The sequence below is a fragment of the Phyllobates terribilis genome, unplaced genomic scaffold (genome assembly GCF_046119375.1).
Source record: "Phyllobates terribilis strain yellow unplaced genomic scaffold, ASM4611937v1 Scaffold_4__5_contigs__length_816908805, whole genome shotgun sequence".
Taxonomy (NCBI): domain Eukaryota; kingdom Metazoa; phylum Chordata; class Amphibia; order Anura; family Dendrobatidae; genus Phyllobates; species Phyllobates terribilis.
Genome location: NW_027362764.1, coordinates 682,678,104 through 682,703,801, shown reverse-complemented (window position 1 = coordinate 682,703,801; position 25,698 = coordinate 682,678,104). Strand labels below are relative to the sequence as shown.

The 25,698-nt window shown below is 43.9% G+C and overlaps 8 pseudogenes; 6 read left to right on the top strand and 2 right to left on the bottom strand.

Annotated features, from left to right (window-relative positions):
• The first annotated feature begins 11,005 nt into the window (after window positions 1-11,005).
• On the top strand, window positions 11,006-11,125 carry LOC141267280 (5S ribosomal RNA; annotated as a pseudogene).
• A 932-nt stretch (window positions 11,126-12,057) lies between these two features.
• LOC141268926 (5S ribosomal RNA) lies at window positions 12,058-12,176 on the top strand (annotated as a pseudogene).
• A 621-nt stretch (window positions 12,177-12,797) lies between these two features.
• Window positions 12,798-12,917, top strand: LOC141267403 (5S ribosomal RNA; annotated as a pseudogene).
• Window positions 12,918-13,848: 931 nt separating this feature from the next.
• Window positions 13,849-13,957, top strand: LOC141270026 (5S ribosomal RNA; annotated as a pseudogene).
• A 606-nt stretch (window positions 13,958-14,563) lies between these two features.
• LOC141268186 (5S ribosomal RNA) lies at window positions 14,564-14,683 on the top strand (annotated as a pseudogene).
• Window positions 14,684-15,303: 620 nt separating this feature from the next.
• On the top strand, window positions 15,304-15,423 carry LOC141268881 (5S ribosomal RNA; annotated as a pseudogene).
• An 8,403-nt stretch (window positions 15,424-23,826) lies between these two features.
• On the bottom strand, window positions 23,827-23,945 carry LOC141268458 (5S ribosomal RNA; annotated as a pseudogene).
• A 940-nt stretch (window positions 23,946-24,885) lies between these two features.
• On the bottom strand, window positions 24,886-25,005 carry LOC141268430 (5S ribosomal RNA; annotated as a pseudogene).
• Window positions 25,006-25,698: the final 693 nt, after the last annotated feature.

The window sequence follows — 25,698 nt, the reverse complement described above, 5'->3', positions numbered from 1 at the left end:
TGGTGGCAAGGTAACAATCATGCTTCCTTCCTCTGTCCTCTCCCCCCAACCTCGCACAACAGAAATGTGATCAAGGTCTCCCTCATCTGATGAGTCTTCCATCAGTTCGTCCTCCACTTCTTCCTGGGCTCCTGCACCTTCCTCACTAGTTTGGCTGCTACCATGCGCCCTGGTAAAACCATCTCCCCCACCCTCACATGCCTGCCGCCTTGATGCTGCCGACCGTCTGGACCTTGCAGATGTTAGCCCTTCCGCATACAACTCCTCCTCCTCTACTTCCTCCACCTCCTCTTGTGCCACCACCTGACTCCGAATTCTGTTTAACATGTGCTTCAGCATGTAAATCACCGGAATAGTCATGCTGATAATGGCATCGTCAGCACTAAACATCTTCGTCGCCATTTCAAAACTGTGCAGAAGGGTGCATAGGTCCCTGATCTGAGACCACTCCTCCAGCATGATTTGCCCCACCTCTGAATCTCGTTGGCCCAGGCTATACGTCAGAACGTATTGCACCAGGGCTTGTCGGTGCTGCCACAGTCGCTGCAACATGTGCAGAGTTGAATTCCACCGGGTAGGCACATCGCATTTTAGCCGGTGAAGTGGCAGGCCCAACGACTTCTGTAGAGATGTAAGTCGCTGAGCTGCGGGATGCGAACGGCGGAAGTGAGCACACAGCGACCGTGCCCTCTGCAGAAGGCCATCTAGTCTGGGATAGTGGGCTAAAAATTGCTGGACAACCAGGTTCAACACGTGAGCCATACAAGGCACGTGTGTGACATTGCCCCGGCGAATGGCCGCACCCAGGTTTGCAGCATTGTCGCACACGGCCTTCCCTGGTTTCAGGTCCAGTGGAGACAACCATTCATGAAATTGGTTCTCCAGAGCTGACCACAACTCCTCAGCTGTGTGACTCACATTTCCCAGACATTTCAATGTAAAAACCGCCTGATGACGTTGAGCCCTACTGCCAGCATAGTAAGGAGGTGTGCAGGATCCCTTCTGCGCAGTTAGAAAGCTTGTGGCATGACCAGACAGGCTTTGGGTGCAGGTGGAAGACCGAGAGGAGGTTGAGGAGGCAGAAGCAGTGGAGGAACTTTGACATAAAGAGGATTGACGCACAACTCGTGGGGACGGCAAGACTTGGACAGCAGCCCCTTGTCCTGCTGTCACCATAGTTACCCAGTGCCCAGTCAGCGACATGTAACGCCCCTGTCCATGCCTACTCGTCCAAGTGTCTGTGGTGAAATGCACCCTGTCACACACAGAGTTTCTCAAAGAAGCGGTGATGTTGTGTGCGACATGCTGTTGGAGCGCAGGCATACCTTTCTTTGAGAAGTAGTGCCGACTGGGCATCTGGTACTGGGGCACTGCAACGGACATAAGGTCTCGAAAATCCTCTGTGTCCACCAGGCGGAAAGGCAGCATTTCTGTAGCCAAGAGCTTGCAGATGGTGAAATTCAACCTGTTAGCTTTTTCATGGCTAGGAGGAAATGGTCTTCTACTTGTCCACATCTGAGGGACCGAGGGCTGGCTATTGTGCTTAGACGGGGTTGATAAGGGTGTCCCCGGCAAACTGCCGGTCTGTGAGGAAGATGCAGGCGGACATGTTAGGTTGCCTTGATCCAAAGGTGGTGCTATCGATGTCGGACAGCGCTCAACACCAGCTGGTGTTACCACCTCCAAAGAAAATGATGACCTGCCAATCACGCTGGCTGTTGCGGGTAAAGAGGTGGCAGGTCTGCGCCCCAAAACAGGTGTGACTGCTGTCCCCCCAGTCACAGAGGATGAAGAGGCCGCGGATGCACAAGATATGGCAGACGGTGGTTGGCCCGGTCGGCTAGGCCGCATTGTAGCACACTGAGCTTCCCACTGCAACTTATGCTTCATGTCCATGTGCCGGATCATGCATGAAGTACTCAAACTATGTATTTTTTGGCCTCTACTTAGCTTTTGCTGACAAATGTTACAGATAACACGAGTTGGGTCATCTTTATCGATCTGAAAAAATGCCCAGGCTATGCAAGGCTTAGCACCCATGCGACCTGAAGAGCCACCACGACTTGTGGTGAGAGGCAGAGTTGTGTTTGAGGATGCAGTTGTTGACGTGCTTCCAGTACTACGTCTCTGTCCAGGAAGGCGCAACCTGACCTTGTCGTCACTAGCATCTTCCTCCACCTCCTCTGCTGACCTCATCTCTTGGCTGACTGTGGTTTGACAGTAAGTGGGATCTCCAACCTCATCATCATCACCCTGTGCGTTATCACACCCGTCGTCCTCAGAGGCAACCTGTTCCTGCCCTGACAAAAAACTAAAGTTGTCACTCCAATCAGGTATTTGAGTCTTATCATCGTCTTCCTCATTGTCTCCACCAACAGGAGTTACAGTTTGGGAATGAGGGTCTACATTATGGTCAGAACCTTCTGCGTCTGGTCCTGGATCCGACTCATAAAGATTCTGGGCATCAGTGCAGATCATTTCCTCGTCTGGATTCACAGAAGCGCTGGAGTCAACCTCTGATTCCCAGGCTATAGTATGAGTAAACAGCTCTGCAGACTCAACCATCTGTTCTACCTCATACTCAGACGGGCAGCTGGAGATTTTGGAGCCGTGAGGAAGCAAGTGCGATTGGGGTGACACCTTTGAGGACTGGAGTATTTGTGATGTTGAAGTTGATGTGGAGGAGAGCCCGCTTAAAGGAGCACTTGATATCCGTTGAAGCACCTGCTGTTTTTGTGCCTCATCTGGAATTTGTAGCGATTGGCGTGGCCGTAAGAAAGGGATCTTATCACATTGTCCGCTAAAAGAAGTAGACATTTTAGTTTGGCTGGAAGATGGTCTTTCTTCTGCAGATGTTACTGTTGCTTTAACACCTACCCCACGGACACAACCTTTTTTCCCCTTCCCAACACGCCTATTCCCCTTTCCATCAGCAGCAGGCCTTTTTCCACTAATTTTGGTGGTTAACTAATTCACAACTCTGGAGTTGTTTGCCCAAAAAACAATGGATGGGAACCGAGCAGAGCTGAGTGGCCAAACTGTGGTATTAGGCCAAAACTATTGGCTGGGTTAGATGCAGAAAAAAATTATATTCAATTTGCAACCTGATGGAGGTCTGTATAGATGGATTAATAGAACAAGTCCCACACACAGCTAGAAGCCCAATATTTTTTCAGAGGTAGATGCAGAAAAAAATATATTCAGTTTGCAACCTGATGGAGGTCAGTATAGATGGACTAATACAACAAGTCCCACACACAGCTAGAAGCCCAATATTTTTTCAGAGCTAGATGCAGAAAAAAATATATTCAGTTTGCAACCTGATGCAGGTCTGTATAGATGGATTAATAGAACAAGTTCCACACACAGCTAGAAGCCCAATATTTTTTCAGAGGTAGATGCAGAAAAAAATATATTCAGTTTGCAACCTGATGGAGGTCAGTATAGATGGACTAATACAACAAGTCCCACACACAGCTAGAAGCCCAATATTTTTTCAGAGGTAGATGCAGAAAAAAATATATTCAGTTTGCAACCTGATGGAGGTCAGTATAGATGGACTAATACAACAAGTCCCACACACAGCTAGAAGCCCAATATTTTTTCAGAGGTAGATGCAGAAAAAAATATATTCAGTTTGCAACCTGATGGAGGTCTGTATAGATGGATTAATAGAACAAGTCCCACACACAGCTAGAAGCCCAATATTTTTTCAGAAGTAGATGCAGAAAAAAATATATTCAGTTTGCAACCTGATGGAGGTCAGTATAGATGGACTAATACAACAAGTCCCACACACAGCTAGAAGCCCAATATTTTTTCAGAGGTAGATGCAGAAAAAAATATATTCAGTTTTCAACCTGATGGAGGTCAGTATAGATGGACTAATACAACAAGTCCCACACACAGCTAGAAGCCCAATATTTTTTCAGAGGTAGATGCAGAAAAAAATATATTCAGTTTGCAACCTGATGGAGGTCTGTATAGATGGATTAATAGAACAAGTCCCACACACAGCTAGAAGCCCAATATTTTTCAGAGGTAGATGCAGAAAAAAATATATTCAGTTTGCAACCTGATGCAGGTCTGTATAGATGGATTAATAGAACAAGTCCCATACACAGCTAAAAGCCCAATATTTTTTCAGAGGTAGATGCAGAAAAAAATATATTCAGTTTGCAACCTGATGGAGGTCTGTATAGATGGATTAATAGAACAAGTCCCACACACAGCTAGAAGCCCAATATTTTTTCAGAGGTAGATGCAGAAAAAAATATATTCAGTTTGCAACCTGATGGAGGTCTGTATAGATGGATTAATAGAACAAGTCCCACACACAGCTAGAAGCCCAATATTTTTTCAGGGCTAGATGGAGAAAAAAATTATATTCAATTTGCAACCTGATGGAGGTCAGTATAGATGGACTAATAGAATGATGCTATGCCCAAAAGATTTTACTTCACTAGGTGCAGTAAAAAAATTGGTATTCTATACACAGGTGGTATATCTTGCAACACAGATAGGCTACTCCACTGACTAACACACTCTGCAATAGGCCAAAAAGGATTAGCTTTGCTAGATTCAGCCAAATGCTGTGAAAAAAACTTGCACAGCACTGGCACAGACCTGCCTGGCAAAAACTGATAGGAACTGATGTAACCTAGTCCTGAAAAGGACTCCAATTACAATTAGTCTTTACTCTCACAATCTATCTATTTAAGAGCACAGACCTGCCTGATAAAAGTCGTAGGAAATGCTGTAACCTAGTCCTTAAAAGGACTGCAATCACAACTATTCCTACTCCCAAGCTATCTGTAGATTTGTGCGAAAATTGGCTTGAAATTAACAAGCAACAGCGGTGCCGTCTAACACGCAGCTGCAGCAGTGAGAAAATGTTGGTCATTGGGAAAATGGCTTGGTCTTATAGGGCAAGGACATTTGACATACACTGCCAATGACACATGCCCTTGCTTGTGTGAAAAAAAGCACTTCGCTCCGTGTGTGCACTGCTGATAGGCTGACAGATTGCACCTCCCCACTGCAAATGCGGGAAAGAGAAAAAAAAATGGAGATCTTCATTGTTCCTGCAGAGATCCATCCCCTGCCCCTCCCCCCACCCCGCTGTACACTCAAACTGCGTATTAACATTAATTTTCATTATTACTGAGAAAAAATCCAGTTATGATTTTGGTGCACGAACAGTTATTGAACATAACCTCGAACAGTCGAATTTTTCTCAAATTGTTCGTGTTCGCCGAACAGCTCGAACACCGCCCAAAACAGCTCGAATTTGAGATTGGCGAACAGTTCGAGTAGAACAACGCTCATCTCTACTGGTTAGTACTTGGATGGGAGACCGCCTGGGAATACCAGGTGCTGTAGGCTTTTGCTTTTTCCTTCCTTCCACCAGCAGGGGGCACTCTCTTCTATGCCTTTTTTCCATTCCCTTTCACAAGTGCACACATTCATTCTCTTTTCTTTTTTTCATTTGCTTTCTCTCTTGCGCTATTTCATCTCTGCAAAATACCAGCATCCTTCTGATCACCGTGGGCCTCCAGCATTGTTGCTTCTTTACTTTTAATACTGAGCTCCTTTTCACCAGGACCAGCGTCTCCCGCGTGGCTGGAGGCAACCACCGGTAACCCCAAGCAGAAGACCTTTGCAGGCAACACGACCCTACCCCCTGAAGAGCAGCTCAAAGTCACTGGCAACCATCTCACCCTCTTCCTTCATTCACCCCTGGACGTCTCGCTCCGCCCCCAAGTTACGGGTCCAGCTTGCTCTTTCTGTCACATTACCGCGATGAAGGGTTTAGCCTGCAGGAGACCCTGCGCCGAGACATTTTTGAAGACACCTGATGCGGCGCGTGAATCACTGCTAAACAAACCACACCTGTAGGGACGGCACAGACTTTGCATGGACCCTTCGGAGACCGCCCCGTCACGGCCAGATTGCTTGCCACCAAGCGTGTTACAACTCTCCTGTTAGGTTTTTTTTAGTTTGCTGGTCACATGACCATTTTGCCTATTTAATCCGGCTCCTCCCTCCTGGCTTTGCTGGACTTCATTTGTATTTACTACTGTTGAGCTAGCTTGTTGCTCTGTTGCCGTTCTCTGTTAGTTTTGCTAGGTCTTCTGACCCCTATGCCTTTTTGTTGTGTGTTTGTCTTTGACTGCTACTATTTCTGCTAGGAGGTGTCCAACTTTTCCGAGTCCCTAGATCTTGTAGGGATCCCTCCCTCACATCTATAGGTCTGCGTTCAGACTAGCCGAGGACTTTAGCGGGTCTGATCGCAGGATCAGGTTCCCCGTTACATCGTAGGGATCTAGTTTAGTTCTATTGTAGGGATAGATCTCCTTTCTTTCCTTAGTCTCTGTAGCAGATCATAGCAGTAATTCCAGCCATAAAAAAAAAAAAAAAAAAAAATTTCTCTAAGGAAAGATCTCCAGTTTTCCATCATGGTCTCGGTGCAAGATTTGGCTCAACGCTTGCAGGGACTCTCTCTGGAATTGACCAAGCTCCAACAACACGTGAGTAACTGTTCTGGAGCGCATTTTGTGGAACCTAAGGTACGTCTGCCTGATCTATTTTTTGGCAAACAACAAGATTTTTTTTCTTTTAAAAATGCTTGTCTATTATATTTTCGTTTGAGACCCAGATCCTCTGGTGATGAATCACAGCGCATAGGGATCATAATGTCACTTTTGCGCAAAGATCCTCAGGGATGGGCCTTCTCTCTCCAACCTAGTGATCCGTGCTTTAGATCAGTGGATAGTTTTTTTTCTGCTTTGGGTTTGTTGTACGATGATCCTGATCGTGTCTCATCTGCTGAGTCTGAATTAAGACATTTGAGGCAGGGATCAGGTAATGTGGAAAAATATTGTTCTCACTTCCGTCGGTGGTCTGCCCAGGTGGGGTGGAACGATTCTACTTTGAAAAGCTTGTTTCTTGCAGGGCTATGTGAAAGGGTAAAGGATTTACTGATTGCTTATCCCACACCTGGAAACTTGCAGGAGGAAATGCAATTAGCTATACGGGTGGACAGGAGACTGCGTGAAAGGGTTAATGAGAGCAAATCCTCTGCTATGTCAGCTTCGAGTCCTGAGAGGTTCTGTGCTGACAATGGAGAGCCGATGGAAATTGGGGCGATGGCACCCCGCTCTCAGGAAAAAGACCGCCGACTTTCTGAAGGCTTGTGTTTCTATTGCGGAAATTCTGGTCATTTTATTAAGAGCTGTGTGCTTCGTAAGAAGAAAGAAAAAAAAATGGTCAGTCATGCTCGTATTGCCTGTTTAAATTCTAAGGGAGTATTCCTATCTGCCACTACTGCTGCTCAGGATGAATTAATTGAATTTCGGGTATTTGTGGATTATGGATCTACTCTGAATGTGATTGATGGGGGATTCTTGGAAAAACTTAGATTAGAACCTAAAACTTTGTCATCCCCTATTGCTGTGGTTTCTGTCGATGGCTCTCCCTTGAAGAGTGTTACTCACAAGGTCTGTGAACTTCCCCTCACTATTAATGGTATTCATCAAGAGAATTTGGATTTGGTGGTATTGGATAATTTGCCTTCTCCAGTAATATTGGGGTTACCCTGGTTAAAATTGCACAATCCTGTACTGGATTGGTCTACCAATGAAATTAAGTCCTGGAGCCCTAAGTGTTATGACAAGTGTTGTAATGGGCGCATTGCTGCTGTGGATAGAGGGGAATTGCCTGTACCTATTCAGGATTTTTGGAGTTTTTTCTGAGGAGGAGTCGCAGGTTTTGCCTCCCCAAAGAGACTATGATTGTACCATTGAATTTGTCCCTGGCGCGACTCTTCCTAAGAGTCGTTTATTTAATCTTACTATTCCTGAAAGAAAGGCTTTGGAAGAATACATACAGACAAGCTTGGCCGCTGGTCACATTAGGCCTTCCAAGTCTCCTGTGTCTGTTGGATTTTTTTTTGTAAAAAAAAAAGATGGCGGTTTACGTCCTTGTCTGGACTTTCGTGAGATTAATAAAATTACTGTACGCAATCCTTACCCACTGCCATTGATTCCTGATTTATTTAACCAGTTAGTGGGGGCCAAGTGGTTCTCTAAAATTGATCTCCGGGGGGCATACAATTTGTTGCGCATGAAGGAGGGTGATGAATGGAAGACTGCTTTTAACACTCCTGTGGGTCATTTTGAGAATCTGGTTATGCCTTTTGGTCTCACCAATGCTCCAGCATTTTTTCAGAATCTTATTAATGATATCCTTAGACGTTTAATCGGCAAAAATGTTGTTGTGTATTTGGATGACATTTTGATTTATTCGCCGGATCTCGAGTCTCATTGGCGGAGCGTACGTGAGGTATTACAGTTATTAATGGACAATTTGCTTTTTGCTAAGCTGGAGAAATGTGAGTTCGCTGTACAGAGAATTAGTTTTTTGGGCTACATTATCTCCAGTGAAGGTTTTGAGATGGACCCGGTTAAAGTTCAAGCTGTGCAGGAATGGCCTAGGCCTATTGGTTTGAAATCGATACAGAGGTTTTTGGGTTTCGCCAATTATTACAGAAAATTCATAAAAAAATTTTCTATTATTGTCAAACCGCTGACCGATCTCACCAGGAAAGGTGCTAATGCGGTTCAGTGGACTTCTGAGGCCATTGAAGCTTTTGTGTTTCTAAAGGAGAGGTTCACCTCTGCTCCCATCCTTATGCAGCCTGATGTGACTAAGCCGTTTTTGGTTGAGGTTGATGCTTCTTCGGTGGGGGTTGGTGCGGTGTTGTCTCAGGAAAACAAGGATGGAGTACATCCCTGTGCCTTTTTTTCAAAAAAATTTTCCGAGACTGAACTTAATTACAATATTGGTAATCGGGAATTGCTGGCGATTAAACTCGCATTTGAACACTGGCGTCATCTCTTGGAAGGTGCTGAATTTCCCATTCAGGTTTTCACTGATCATAAAAATCTGATCTATCTTGATGCTGCCAAGCGCTTGAATGCCCGTCAGGCTAGGTGGGCACTTTTTTTCTCGCGGTTTAATTTTTCCGTTACTTACATCCTGGGTACCAAGAATGTTAAAGCGGATGCTTTGTCTCGCAGCTTTTCTCCCATGGTCGGTGTTGAGGAGGAAGAGGAGACCATTTTACAAGAAGGTGTTGTGAATGCTGCTTTGGACTCCGTTTTGGAGGATGAGATTCTTAAAGCACAGGAGAATGCCCCATCTAACACTCCCCATTGGAGGTTGTTTGTGCCTAGGACCTTTAGGAGAGATTTGTTTGTTGAGTGTCATGAGTCTCGGTTGGCAGGTCATCCAGGAATTTCTGAGACCAAGAGACTTGTGGGTCGCAGTTTTTGGTGGCCTGGATGGCAGAAGGAAGTCATTAAGTGGGTGCGCCAATGTACTGTGTGTGCAAGATCCAAGTCTTCGCATGCTCCTGCTGCGGGGTTGCTTTGCCCTCTGGAGGTTCCTAGTGCACCTTGGACACATCTGGCTATGGACTTTATTACTGACCTTCCTCCCTCTGAAGGTTTCACGGTCATCTGGGTGGTCGTGGACCGTTTTAGCAAGATGTGTCACTTGGTTCCCTTCATCAAACTGCCTTGCGCTAAGACACTCGCTAAGGCCTTTGACAAGGAGATTGTCAGACTACATGGTGTTCCTACTGACATTGTTTCTGATAGGGGACCTCAGTTCGTGGCTCGTTTTTGGCGTGCCTTTTGTGACAGGTTGGGAGTTCATTTGTCGTTTTCATCCGGATATCATCCTGAGTCTAATGGCCAGACAGAAAGGAAGAACCAGGATGTTGAGCAGTTCTTGCGTTGTTTTGTGGCAGACAATCAAGAGGGGTGGTCTGAGTTTCTGCCACTTGCTGAATTTGCTCTTAACAACCATACATCCTCTTCTGCTGGGTGTTCGCCTTTTTTTTGTTGTTCTGGGAGACATCCGTCTTTTGGGTCATTTTCCAAATTGGTTTCGGCTGTGCCTGAGGAGGAGAGTTTTTCCGGTGATTTGGAGAGAGTTTGGACGGATGTGCATGGTAATCTTCAGGAGGCTAACAAAAAATCTAAGAGGTACTTTGATAGGAAATGGCAAGAGGTTTTGTTTGCGGTTGGTGACATGGTTTGGTTGTCCTCTAAGAATCTGCGATTGAGAATTCCTTCTAAAAAATTGGGTCCCAAGTTCGTAGGGCCCTTTAAGGTACTTCAAATAGTTAACCAATCTGCTGTTAGGCTGGAGGTTCCTACGTCCTGGAGGATTAATCCGGTGTTTCATGTTTCTCTGTTGAAAAAAGCTGATGTGTCGGATGGTGACGCCTCTGCCACTGTTCCTCCGGTGGTGGAGGACGGGGAATATGAAATTTCCCGCATCCTAAATTCTAGACGGTATAGAGGGAGTTTGCAGTATCTCGTCGCTTGGAAGGGTTTCGGACCTGAGGATAACTCATGGGTGAGAGCGGATTATGTTTCTGCCCCCAGACTTGTCCAAGCGTTTCACAGGAGGTTTCCTGGTAAGCCTGGGCATAGGGGATCCGGAGGATCCTCTTAGAAGAGGGGGTACTGTTACAACTCTCCTGTTAGGTTTTTTTTAGTTTGCTGGTCACATGACCATTTTGCCTATTTAATCCGGCTCCGCCCTCCTGGCTTTGCTGGACTTCATTTGTATTTACTACTGTTGAGCTAGCTTGTTGCTCTGTTGCCGTTCTCTGTTAGTTTTGCTAGGTCTTCTGACCCCTATGCCTTTTTGTTGTGTGTTTGTCTTTGACTGCTACTATTTCTGCTAGGAGGTGTCCAACTTTTCCGAGTCCCTAGATCTTGTAGGGATCCCTCCCTCACATCTATAGGTCTGCGTTCAGACTAGCCGAGGACTTTAGCGGGTCTGATTGCAGGATCAGGTTCCCCGTTACATCTTAGGGATCTAGTTTAGTTCTATTGTAGGGATAGATCTCCTTTCTTTCCAAACTCTCTGTAGCAGATCATAACAAAGCGATCCTGAGAAAGGCTGGCCGGGCGATGGATCAAGCAGCGTCTACTGGCCATACCACCTTGGATACGCCTGATCTCGTCTGATCTCAAAAGCAAAGCAGGGCTGGGCTCGGACAGTACTTGGATGGGAGACCTCCTGGGAACACCGGGTGCTGTAGACCATTTTGATGACATTTTGCCCTACTGCCCAGCTCGGCTAGCATGGAACGGCGCCTTGCCGGACACCGACCTTAAGTAACTTAGATGATGGAAGCCCCAGGGCCTCTGAGCCAGTTGGCAGCTAAGCACGCTACCCCGCCGCCTTCACGCAGGCCTGACACCGAGCTCCTTGCCACGGCTAGGAGTGCTTACTGACTCCGCAGCTCGCCGTGTGGAAATGATGGCGTTAAAATCACACGGGGCCGTGAAGGGGCCAGGCTTTCAGCAGGTGCCCAGGGAAGGTTTTGGATGCTGGCCGCCTAGCGAGGGCCAGCAGAAGTAACATGTTTCTCTGCAAAGAAGCTTGTGTAACCAAGCCAGACGGCTGACAAAGAGCTAACCTCAGTGCAAGGAAGGCAAGGAATTAATTGGGGAGGGGGGGGTGATTCCTGCTAGGGCCCTGAAATCATAAAACAGGCAGGAGAGTCTGACGCATGGTGACGGAGAGGTTGTAGAGGCAGATAGGGGGTGTTGTCACGTGCAAGCACGTGTGTATGCGGGCTTGTGTGTGAGAGTGCGCTTCCTAGGTGTGGCGCGCTGCAGACAGTCAAAGGGATTGTTCCCTTTCATTAAAAGTTAATCCCCGGCTGCAGGCTATTAGAAAGCAACTAACCGCGCTCTACTCACCATACCCGGGTCTACCGGTGAGTCTCGCCTCTGCTCCCGGCCTGTGGCATTGCCCGTGAAGCTGACGTTCCGTCGACAGCGCTGCAGCCGATCAGTGAGCTCAGCGGCTCTGAGTGGGGCGTTGAGTCTACAAGACCTTTTAAGGAAGCCAGCAAAAAAATTGAAGAAAAGGGAAAGCACAAAAGGACCTGGTCTTGCTGAGCACTGGGAAGGGCAGCCGGCAGCCAGACATCAAAGTATAAAAGCAGCAAGTGAGAGGCTTGTCTCTGCATATGGCCACACCACCCTGAACACGCCTGATATTGTCTGATCTTGGGAGCTAAGCAGGGTTGGGCCTGCTTAGTACTTGGATGGGAGACCACCTGGGAATACCAGGTGCTGTAGGCTTTTGCTTTTTCCTTCCTTCCACCAGCAGGGGGCACTCTCTTCTATGCCTTTTTTCCATTCCCTTTCACAAGTGCACACATTCATTCTCTTTTCTTTTTTTCATTTGCTTTCTCTCTTGCGCTATTTCATCTCTGCAAAATACCAGCATCCTTCTGATCACCGTGGGCCTCCAGCATTGTTGCTTCTTTACTTTTAATACTAGGCTCCTTTTCACCAGGACCAGCGTCTCCCGCGTGGCTGGAGGCAACCACCGGTAACCCCAAGCAGAAGACCTTTGCAGGCAACACGACCCTCCCCCCTGAAGAGCAGCTCAAAGTCACTGGCAACCATCTCACCCTCTTCCTTCATTCACCCCTGGACGTCTCGCTCCGCCCTCAAGTTATGGGTCCAGCTTGCTCTTTCTGTCACATTACCGTGATGAAGGGTTTAGCCTGCAGGAGAACCTGCGCCGAGCCATTTTTGAAGACTCCTGATGCGGCGGGTGAATCACTGCTAAACAAACCACACCTGTAGGGACGGCACAGCCTTTGCATGGACCCTTCGGAGCCCGCCCTGTCGCTGCCAGATTGCTCGCCACCAAGCGATCCTGAGAAAGGCTGGCCGGGCGATGGATTGAGCAGCATCTACTGGCCATACCACCTTGGATACGCCTGATCTCATCTGATCTCAGAAGCAAAGCAGGGCTGGGCTCGGACAGTACTTGGATGGGAGTCCTCCTGGGAACACCGGGTGCTGTAGACCATTTTGATGACGTTTTTACCTACTGCCCAGCTCGGCTAGCATGGAACGGCGCCTTGCCGGACACCGACCTTAAGTAACTTAGATGATGGAAGCCCCAAGGCCTCTGAGCCAGTTGGCAGCTAAGTACGCTACCCCGCCGCCTTCACGCCGGCCTGACACCGAGCTCCTTGCCACGGCTAGGAGTGCTAATTGACTCCGCAGCTCGCCGTGTGGAAATGATGGCGTTAAAAGCACCCGGGGCCGTGAAGGGGCCAGGCTTTCAGCAGGTGCCCAGGGAAGGTTTTGGATGCCGGCCGGCTAGCGAGGGCCAGCAGAAGTAACATGTTTCTCTGCAAAGAAGCTTGTGTAACCAAGCCAGACGGCTGACAAAGAGCTAACCTCAGTGCAAGGAAGGCAAGGAAGGAATTGGGGAGGGGGGGTGATTCCTGCTAGGGCCCTGAAATCATAAAACAGGCAGGAGAGTCTGACGCATGGTGACGGAGAGGTTGTAGGGGCAGATAGGGGGTGTTGTCACGTGCGAGCATGTGTGCATGCTGGCTTGTGTGTGAGAGTGCGCTTCCTAGGTTTGGCGCTCTGCAGACAGTCAAAGGGATTGTTCCCTTTCATTAAAAGTTAATCCCCGGCTGCAGGCGATTAGAAAGCAACTAACCGCGCTCTACTCACCCTACCCGGGTCTACCGGTGAGTATCGCCTCTGCTTCCGGCCTGTGGCATTGGCCGTGAAGCTGACGTTCCGTCGACAGCGCTGCAGCCGATCAGTGAGCTCAGCGGCTCTGAGTGGGGCGTTGTGTCTACAAGACCTTTTAAGGAAGCCAGCAAAAAAATTGAAGAGAAGGGAAAGCACAAAAGGACCTGGTCTTGCTGAACACTGGAAAGGGCATCCAGCAGCCAGACTTCAAAGTAGAAAAGAAGCAAGCGAGAGGCTTGTCTCTGCCTACGGCCACACCACCCTGAACAAGCCTGATCTCGGAAGCTAAGAAGGGTCGGGCCTGGTTAGTACTTGGATAGGAGACTGCCTGGGAATACCAGGTGCTTTAGGCTTTTGCTTTTTCCTTCCTTCCACCAGCAGGGGGCACTCTCTTCTATGCCTTTTTTCCATTCCCTTTCACAAGTGCACACATTCATTCTCTTTTCTTTTTTTCATTTGCTTTCTCTCTTGCGCTATTTCATCTCTGCAAAATACCAGCATCCTTCTGATCACCGTGGGCCTCCAGCATTGTTGCTTCTTTACTTTTAATATTAGGACCAGCGTCTCCCGCGTGGCTGGAGGCAACCAGCGGTAACCCCAAGCTGAAGACCTTTGCATGCAACACGACCCTCCCCCCTGAAGACCAGCTCAAAGTCACTGGCAACCATCTCACCCTCTTCCTTCATTCACCCCTGGACGTCTCGCTCCGCCCCCAAGTTACGGGTCCAGCTTGCTCTTTCTGTCACATTACCGCGATGAAGGGTTTAGCCTGCAGGAGACCCTGCGCCGAGACATTTTTGAAGACACCTGATGTGGCGGGTGAATCACTGCTAAACAAACCACACCTGTAGGGACGGCACAGACTTTGCATGGACCCTTCGGAGCCCGCCCCGTCACGGCCAGATTGCTCGCCACCAAGCGATCCAGAGAAAGGCTGGCCGGGCGATGGATCAAGCAGCGTCTACTGGCCATACCCCCTTGGATATGCCTGATCTCGTCTGATCTCGGAAGCTAAGCAGCATTGGGCCTGGTTAGTACTTGGATGGGAGACCGCCTGGGAATTCCAGGTGCAGTAGGCTTTTGCTTTTTCCTTCTTTCCACCAGCAGGGGGCACTCTCTTCTACGCCTTTTTTCCATTCCTTTCACAAGTGCACACATTCATTCTCTTTTCTTTTTTTCATTTGCTTTCTCTCTTGCGCTATTTCATGTCTGCAAAATACCAGCATCCTTCTAATCACCGTGGGCCTCCAGCATTGTTGCTTCTTTACTTTTAATACTAGGCTCCTTTTCACCAGGACCAGCGTCTCCCGCGTGGCTGGAGGCAACCACTGGTAACCCCAAGCAGAAGACCTTTGCAGGCAACACGACCCTCCCCCTTGAAGAGCAGCTCAAAGTCACTGGCAACCATCTCACCCTCTTCCTTCATTCACCCCTGGACGTCTCGCTCCGCCCCCAAGTTACGGGTCCAGCTTGCTCTTTCTGTCACATTACCGCGATGAAGGGTTTAGCCTGCAGGAGACCCTGCGCCGAGACATTTTTGAAGACACCTGATGCGGCGGGTGAATCACTGCTAAACAAACCACACCTGTAGGGACGGCACAGCCTTTGCATGGACCCTTCGGAACCCGCCCCGTCACGGCCAGATTGCTCGCCACCAAGCGATCCTGAGAAAGGTTGGCCGGGCGATGGATCGAGCAGTGCCTACTGGCCACACCACCTTGGATACGCCTGATCTCGTCTGATCTCGGTAGCAAAGCAGGGCTGGGCTCGGACGGTACTTGGATGGGAGACCTCCTGGGAACACCGGGTGCTGTAGACTATTTTGATGACATTTTGCACTACTGCCCAACTCGGCTAGCATGGAACGGCACCCTGCCGGACACCGACCTTAAGTAACTTAGATGATGGAAGCCCCAAGGCCTCTGAGACAGTTGGCAGATAAGTACGCTACCCCGCCGCCCTTCACGCAGGCCTGACACCGAGCTCCTTGCCACGGCTAGGAGTACTTATTGACTCCGCAGCTCGCCGTGTGGAAATGATGGCGTTAAAAGCACCCGGGGCCGTGAAGGGGCCAGGCTTTCAGCAGGTGCCCATGGAAGGTTTTGGATGCCGGCCGTCTAGCGAGGGCCAGCAGAAGTAACATGTTTCTCTGCAAAGAAGCTTGTGTAACCAAGCCAGACGGCTGACAAAGAGCTAACCTCAATGCAAGGAAGTCAAGGAAGGTGCGGAAGGAATTGTGGAGGGGGGGGGGTGATTCCTGCTAGGGCCCTGAAATCATAAAACAGGCAGAAAAGTCTGACGCATGGTGACGGAGAGGTTGTAGGGGCAGATAGGGGGTGTTGTCACGTGCGAGCACGTGTGTATGCTGGCTTGTGTGTGAGAGTGCGCTTCCTAGGTGTGGCGCGCTGCAGACAGTCAAAGGGATTGTTCCCTTTCATTAAAAGTTAATCCCCGGCTGCAGGCTATTAGAAAGCAACTAACCGCGCTCTACTCACCCTACCCGGGTCTACCGGTGAGTCTCGCCTCTGCTCCCGGCCTGTGGCATTGGCCGTGAAGCTGACGTTCCGTCGACAGCGCTGCAGCCGATCAGTGAGCTCAGCGGCTCTGAGTGGGGCATTCTGTCTACAAGAACTTTTAAGGAAGCCAGCAAAAAAACTGAAGAGAAGGGAAAGCACAAAAGGACCTGGTCTTGCTGAGCACTGGAAAGGGCAGCCGGCAGCCAGACGTCAAAGTAGAAAAGCAGCAAGTGAGAGGCTTGTCTCTGCCTACGGCCACACCACCCTGAACACGCCCAATCTCATCTGATCTCAGAAGCTAAGCAGGGTTGGGCCTTGTATTAGACATTACTTTATTAAATATTAATGTGTTTTCTCAATTGAGATATTGAACTCAAATAAAATCAAATGAGAATTAAAAAATGAAAAAATAGAAAAATAATAAGTATAAAGTAAGAATAAAATTTTAAAAATGAAAAATAAAATTAAGAGTAAAAATAAGAATAAAAATAAAAATAAGGCCTTTAAATTTTAATGACAAATGCAGAGTAATTATATTCTCCATAAAAAATACCCTTATATCTCCATTATCTGGATGATTTCATATTTGTCATAACCTTGTACCACCAAAAAATATTAAATTATGCAACTTTGCATGTAATACCCTTCTTAATTATACCATAGTACCTTATTATTATTTCTTCTTTATTAAAATGTGTGGAAAATAAGTATTGATCAAAAGTGATTATGTAATCAGGATCAAAAACACATTTTCCCCCTTAATACCAAAAATATTATTTTATAAAATTTATGTATATATCAGAACCAAATTTAAAAATAATTATTCTTCTAGAAATATTGTGCATAAATTTCATATCGATGAGTAGCATAGATTTGACTAAAGAGAGGTGTGTACCTATTTAGGTAACCATTAAAAATAATATTATAGTTATTCAAGAATATTATCATGTGGAAAATTATTCTAAATATAAATTTGCTTTGTAAACCATTTTGATGTGTGGTTGCCCTTATCCACTATTAGTTAAATCAAGAAATAATAATTATTAAAGAAATATAGAAATATATATGTAGATAAAACCTAATTATGTATTATAATTTCCTCAGAATTAAATATATTTTTGTACCTTCACATAAAGAAACATTTTTTTTTTCAAACATACAAACATACGAGGCCTCTGTCACATCAATCACACTTAGCAGCTGCTGATTTACTCATCTGTCACCTTCACTCTGACATTCACAGATCTGTTCAACTCAAACATTCCACATATGAAGTTTTAGATATATATATATATTTAACCCAAAATTGTTGTATTCCAATTTATTAATGCGCATTGCCATATCAATTGAATATCTTTATATTTCTTTGAATATTCCCCAAGTACATATTATATAATATGAGAGTAAGTCACTGGAATTTCAGACACTTGAAAAAACTCTTGTCTTAGATTCTTTTTTCACTGGCTGCCCGGTCTTAAGTTACATCAGTTGAAAATAGAATGAATGGGATCCTATACTATTAGCTCAAAGTTCAAAAGCTGCAGCTGTCACACGTCATGCTGTAAAGCTACTTTAATTTGCACGAACACTTCTTGCACAGAAAATATTAGCAACACAAAAGAATTAATAAGTATTACATATATATTATAGTTCAACTAGATATATTGTTATTATTTTAAAATGTTATACACATAAAATCATGCAATTTTTTCACTTCCTGTGTGAATAAAGAAATAAATCCATTTTAGAGTTCTTTGATCAAATCCTGCTTTGGAATGAAAACTCTAAGGAAATATAAGAAAATAAAATTAAATATCAAATTCATACAGAAACAGAATTATTTAAATATCTTATACATATATTGGTTGGTTCTAATGTAATTCAAAATATTGCTACTTAAATTTATATATATGAAGTTCTAATTTATTAATTAATATATATATATATTTTATAAACGTATATATAAATACAATTATACGCAATCTCTACTTAGACAAGTGTATATAGATATATATATATATATATATATATATATATATGTACTATTAGAAACTATGTAACTACAATTTTACTGTATAAGATTATAAATAAATATTGAGACATTGTATTACATTTTGATACAACATTATAATTGCAGTTTTTCCTTAGCTACTCCCTAAACCAAATCTTCTGTCTCTCTCAAATATCCCCAGGAACGCCCTATTTAGGAAAGACATTTTTCTATCCTTCAAAACCTCAGAGAACTGCCTGTTCTTCTGTCCACATTCCATGACGTCACTGTGAGTTGGTCGTCTCACCTGTCTCTGTCCATCAGTTTCAGCCATTTTCCTTTTTAGAGAATCACAGTTCTGACTGAGAATTAACTCATTCTGTGGAGAGATGGATCTTTGCACTGGCTGATATGGCTTATAACATATATGAAATCTTCTGCGTATTTGATAGAGTTCACTATGGGGATGACTCAGTCTAGGAGAGTTTGATATTGGATTTTGGTAAGATTTTACCTTTCCTGGTTTTATAAATTTAGCTTGATTTATTTTCTTTTCACGATTCTCATGTTTTCTAACAAAATCCAGCATCTGCGCACATTCAAATAATGAATTTTTTTGTGATGCCATAACTTGGGAAACTGAATTTAGGAATTTGAATTTTTGTACAAAAGTTGTTATCATATGTTGTTCTTTTCCATTTTTGATGAGAGCTTTGTACAACCGTTCAAATATGGACATGAATGTATATGTACATTCCTTCCTACTAATCCTTAGTTTCTGCAGATCTTCTATGTTGGGAAAATCCTTTGTGACACAATAAATCAAATATCTTAATCTGTCCGAATCATTTTCCCATCCATTAGGAGAGTCATTTTCACAGGGCATTAAATGTAAACGTCTGGACAATGTCACAGGAATCCATATTTTAAATAATTGATTCCTCTCCTCATTGGATAAATCAAACTTATCAGAGAAGCTCTCAAATGTCTCTGAATTTCTACAGGCATGGATTTTGACATCATATCTTGGCATGATTTTGTATAATTTCAGCAAATTTTTCCTCATTTTAATTTGGCGTTGAGCCTGGGTAATTCCAGAATTCTCTGATATTTTTAGTGGCTCTTGTATGTCCGTTCCTCCTACGTCACTCACGTCTCCTCCCACATCACCTAGTATGTCGGTTTCTCGTATGTCAGTCATGTCTCCTCCCATGTCAGGTTTCTGTATGTCCGTCTCTTGGACAGACCCAAGGTCACCTTCAGTTACAGACACGTGTCTTACTTCTTGTTCATTTTCCACATTACAGTCAGAATCAGTATCACCGTCTGACACTTCTACACTATTTTCCTGCTTAGAAATCTCTAACACAAGACTATGAAAAAAATCTACCAAATGTAGAATATTTCTCAATTTCTGTTTGTCTCTATTTACCAATTTAGAAGTTAACTGTAAATTCTGCAATTCACATTCTTTGTATAAACTGAGCCACAAAACTTCTATGTCATCTCCTACATTAACTTTGAAATTAATATTACTTTGTTTAGCAAAAGAAGAAATTATATCCATATTTTTCTTACCTTAAGATTCCTTGGCTTCTCTTTATCAGCACGTCCTGTCTTCAGTTCGTCTGATTCTTTTCCTGTGTGATTCTGTTCCTTGTTAGTACCTCTGCTTCCTGTCTTTCCTCAGTCTGTAGGTCCTTTCTGCTTCTCGTGACAAACTAGTGAATTTACTGACACGTGAACAACAGATGTTCAGCTCGTCAGGACTCCCCCTTGTTCACGGAAGAAATTCACTTACTTAATTTAAAAAACAAAAAAACAGGACTGGCTGGCTCACCATTGTAAAATAATACTCTTCCTGTATTATTTTTTTCTACTGAGTACTTCTCAAAGTATCAATATCACGATATTTTTATAAAAAAATGTACCTATTTATTCTTGGATTGTCCATTAAAAAGAATCAGATTGCAGCAGGTACATACAATAATTAGTTATAAAGTAATTGTCCATTTGTCCATAATTAGCTTAATTGTTGAGATTCACCCATCTTTCCTTGGATCCTGGCTGGTAAATCATGTCTTTGTCCAGCATGTTTCCAGGCCTACATGTCATCTGCTTCTCAGCATGAAGATTCTGTGTCTTGTGGGGTGGGCAGAGCAAGAGAGCCCCCCCTTTCTGTACCAATGGCTTTTATAGCCAGTCGCATGGACACCTGTTCTACATATGGTAGTGAACCAAAAATACACACACAAATAGCGCATGTCAACTAGACACGATGGCTGAGGCATAGAACTCAGAAAAATGATTATCGATTAACATTCCAAATGAATTTCCATAATTAACCATTGAACATTTCCCCCTTTTTTGAGAATAAAAGGACTTTAACTGAAATTTCTCAAAAGAAGATACATTCATCAATCATTTTTTCTTTCCTTCTTCCTTGGCAATATCATTAAATTTCCATAATAATAATAATAGTAATAATAGTATCAATATCGGATTATTGTTATATAATGATGTGAATTCATGTTATGGTAAGCCGTGACTAATATTCATTTAATATGTATAATTATACTTCCCTATATCTAAATTGAAGCAATCACGGGTTCAATCGTCATCATCTGATGTCATCGGGTCGTCGTCTCATCTTCTTCTTGGTTCTTTTATAACACAGTCTTTAGATGAAAACTCCTTTGAAATAAATTACAGCATGTAGATATTGTACAGTCCATAATTGTGTTCATTGTTGTTCAGTCCATAAACTGTACTCTTTATTAGAAAGATCATGTGTGTCAGTTGATAAGAAAACAAAGTCCATGGATGAAATGTAGCTTTAATATCTGTGCAGTGTCACCTGGACTTACGTTGGATCGTCTTTGGAATCTTCCGTGTGTCCACACTGGTCTCGTGTCACTTTTGGAACAGATGTGACGTCTTTGGTCAGTAAAGCAAGGGTTAACTTGACACTTTCCTGCTTTATATAGCACCATAACCAGTACTCAGTCCTTTATATACAGGACACAAATACCAGGTATTACCTGTTCACCAGCTTTCATTGAAGCGTTGCAGGTGATAAGAAACCAGTGGAACGTGATGAAACTTGAACACAACACAGTACATATAGGATCATCGTCCTCTGCCTTCCTGGTGATCAGTGGTGTGAATTGTATTGTATGTAATGGACACAGTCTATTATAACACTCAGCATTCACACCTGTTACCTTCTGAGACGTCCGGATATCAGTTGCTTCTTCTTGTAACTTTTGAGAATCTCTTTGATTTATAAAAATTAAAAGTCTTTATTAAGATAGAATTCATAATTGTGATGTCTTGATTGAAGTCTTCATTCCCTAATCTGATACCAAATCTGGCAGTTTTTCCTAACCTATAATATCACAGCGTACCATAGCAATCAGTAATATCCATCTAATTATTATCAAAATATTAAAATAAATTATGTTTGGAATAATAAACAATAATAGATAATAATTCATTATCAATCAAGTTCTCCATATGATAGAACATTTTTATGTCATAGGTGTAATTACCTTTTCCAACCCATAGGTGTCAGTGTATTTTGAAAAAACAAGTTTTTATATCTTTATTAAACCAATAATATCAAAGAATGTATACTCCTGAACCAAAATGAATAAATATATGAATGTATGAATGAATGAATGAATGAATGAATAAATGAATGAATGAATTGTTGTGTTTACTCAGAAAATGTAAACATTTTTTTCCTTAGCAATATTTATTTAATGAAGCAATACTCTTGTATTAGACATTACTTTATTAAATATTAATGTGTTATCTCAATTGAGAAATTGAACTCAAATAAAATCAAATGAGAATTAAAAAATTAAAAAATAGAAAAATAAGAAGTATAAAGTAAGAAATAAAAGAAATCTACATATATATATTTCTATATTTCTTTAATAATTATTATTTCTTGATTTAACTAATAGTGAATAAGGGCAACCACACATCAAAATGGTTTACAAAGCAAATTTATATTTAGAATAATTTTCCACATGATAATATTCTTGAATAACTATAATATTATTTTTAATGGTTACCTAAATAGGTACACACCTCTCTTTAGTCAAATCTATGCTACTCATCGATATGAAATTTATGCACAATATTTCTAGAAGAATAATTATTTTTAATTTGGTTCTGATATATACATAAATTTTATAAAATAATATTTTTGGTATTAAGGGGGAAAATGTGTTTTTGATCCTGATTACATAATCAATTTTTGATCAATACTTATTTTCCACACATTTTAATAAAGAAGAAATAATAATAAGGTACTATGGTATAATTAAGAAGGGTATTACATGCAAAGTTGCATAATTTAATATTTTTTGGTGGTACAAGGTTATGACAAATATGAAATCATCCAGATAATGGAGATATAAGGGTATTTTTTATGGAGAATATAATTACTCTGCATTTGTCATTAAAATTTAAAGGCCTTATTTTTATTTTTATTCTTATTTTTACTCTTAATTTTATTTTTCATTTTTAAAATTTTATTCTTACTTTATACTTCTTATTTTTCTATTTTTTAATTTTTTAATTCTCATTTGATTTTATTTGAGTTCAATTTCTCAATTGAGAAAACACATTAATATTTAATAAAGTAATGTCTAATGCAAGAGTATTGCTTCATTAAATATATATTGCTAAGGAAAAAAATGTTTACATTTTCTGAGTAAACACAACAATTCATTCATTCATTTATTCATTCATTCATTCATTCATACATTCATATATTTATTCATTTTGGTTCAGGAGTATACATTCTTTGATATTATTGGTTTAATAAAGATATAAAAACTTGTTTTTTCAAAATACACTGACACCTATGGGTTGGAAAAGGTAATTACACCTATGACATAAAAATGTTCTATCATATGGAGAACTTGATTGATAATGAATTATTATCTATTATTGTTTATTATTCCAAACATAATTTATTTTAATATTTTGATAATAATTAGATGGATATTACTGATTGCTATGGTACGCTGTGATATTATCAGATGAGATCGGGCGTATCCAAGGTGGTATGGCCAGTAGAAGCTGCTGGATCCATCGCCCGGCCAGCCTTTCTCAGGATCGCTTGGTGGCGAGCAATCTGGCCGTGATGGGGTGGGCTCCGAAGGGTCCATGCAAAGTCTGTGCCGTCCCTACAGGTGTGGTTTGTTTAGCAGTGATTCACCCGCCGCATCAGGTGTCTTCAAAAATGGCTCGGCGCAGGGTCTCCTGCAGGATAAACCCTTCATCGCGGTAATGTGACAGAAAGAGCAAGCTGGACCCGTAACTTGGGGGCGGAGCGAGACGTCCAGGGGTGAATGAAGGAAGAGGGTGAGATGGTTGCCAGTGACTTTGAGCTGCTCTTCAGGGGGGAGGGTCGTGTTGCCTGCAAATGTCTTCTGCTTGGGGTTACCGGTGGTTGCCTCCAGCCACGCGGGAGACGCTGGTCCTGGTGAAAAGGAGCCTAGTATTAAAAGTAAAGAAGCAACAATGCTGGAGGCCCACGGTGATCAGAAGGATGCTGGTATTTTGCAGAGATGAAATAGCGCAAGAGAGAAAGCAAATGAAAAAAAGAAAAGAGAATGAATGTGTGCACTTGTGAAAGGGAATGGAAAAAAGGCATAGAAGAGAGTTCCACCTGTTGGTGGAAGGAAAAAAAAGCAAAAGCCTACAGAACCTGGTATTCCCAGCTGGTTTCCCATCCAAGTACTAACCAGGCCTAACCCTGCTTAGCTTCTGAAATCAGACGAGATCAGGCGTGTTCATTGTGGTGTGGCCGTAGGCGGAGACAAGGCTCTAACTTGCTGCTTTTCTACTTTGAAGTCTGGCTGCCAGCTGCCCTTTCCAGTGCTCAGCAAGACCAGGTCATTTTGTGCTTTCCCTTCTCTTCAATTTTTTTGCTGGATTCCTTAAAAGGTCTTGTAGACACAATGTCCCACTCAGAGCCGCTGAGCTCACTGATCGGCTGCAGCGCTGTCGACGGAACGTCAGCTTCACGGCCAATGCCACAGGCCAGGAGCAGAGGCGAGACTCACCGGTAGACCCGGGTAGGGTGAGTAGAGAGTGGTTAGTTGCTTTCTAATAGATGCAGCCGGGGATTAACTTTTAATGAAAGGGAACAATCCCTTTGCCTGTCTGCAGCGCGCCACACCTAGGAAGCGCACTCTCACACACAAGCCAGCATGCACACGTGCTCGCACGTGACAACACCCCCTATCTGCCTCTACAAGCTCTCCGTCACCATGCGTCAGACTCTCCTGCCTGTTTTATGATTTCAGGGCCCTAGCAGGAATCACCCCCCCCTCCCCAATTCCTTCCGCACCTTCCTTGCCTTCCTTGCACTAAGGTTAGCTCTTTGTCAGCCGTCGGGCTTGGTTACACAAGCTTCTTTGCAGAGAAACATGTTACTTCTGCTGGCCCTCGCTAGGCAGCCGACATCCAAAACCTTCCCTGGGCACCTGCTGAAAGCCTGGCCCCTTCACGGCCCCGGGTGCTTTTAACACCATCATTTCCCCACGGAGAGCTGCGGAGTCAATAAGCACTCCTAGCCGTGGCAAGGATCTCGGTGTCAGGCCTGCGTGAAGGCGGCGGGGTAGCGTACTTAGCTGCCAACTGGCTCAGAGGCCTTGGGGCTTCCATCATCTAAGTTACTTAAGGTCGGTGTCCGGCAAGGCGCCGTTTCATGCTAGCCGAGCTGGGCAGTAGGGCAAAACGTCATCAAAATGGTCTACAGCACCCGGTGTTCCCAGGAGGTATCCCATCCAAGTACTGTCTGAGCCCAGCCCTACTTTGCTTCCGAGATCAGACGAGATCGGGCGTATCCAAAGTGGTATGGCCAGTAGACGCTGCTCGATCCATCGCCCGGCCAGCCTTTCTCAGGATCGCTTGGTGGCGAGCAATCTGGCCGTGGCGGGGCGGGCTCCGAAGGATCCATGCAAAGGCTGTGCCATCCCTACAGGTGTGAATTGCAAAAAGAACTTTGGCACTCCATACATGAAAATATAAGAAATATTGTATCTAGACTAATGTCACTTTGAAAAATGAAGGTTTTTTGCGCATAATTTGGCCAATTTATGTGTGCCCATCAACCACGACAAGGTCACCTTCGTATGATGGGAAACTACGCTACGCTACCACTGGATATGCCACTCTTGGGCTGTAAGCCTGTATGGACAATATGTCTTTGCTTGGGCTTTTAACCTACAATGGTGACCTTGTCGTGGTTGATGGGCACACATAAATTGGCCAAATTATGCGCAAAAAACCTTCAGTTTTCAAAGTGACATTAGTCTAGATACAATATTTCTTATATTTTCATGTATGGAGTGCCGAAGTTCTTTTTGCAATTGAGATTACTCTTTTCTTCAGAGCTCCCGAATAGACCAGTGAGCGACCCCTCTCTTTTTTCTATTAATCATTTTTGGGATCCCGCTCCTGGAGCATTGCAGCAGGTACGTGTTCACACTATTAGAAGTTTGACAGCCTTTTTTCTGACCATGTGTCCCTCCCATTCAGTCACAGGTGGTTTTAACTAGCT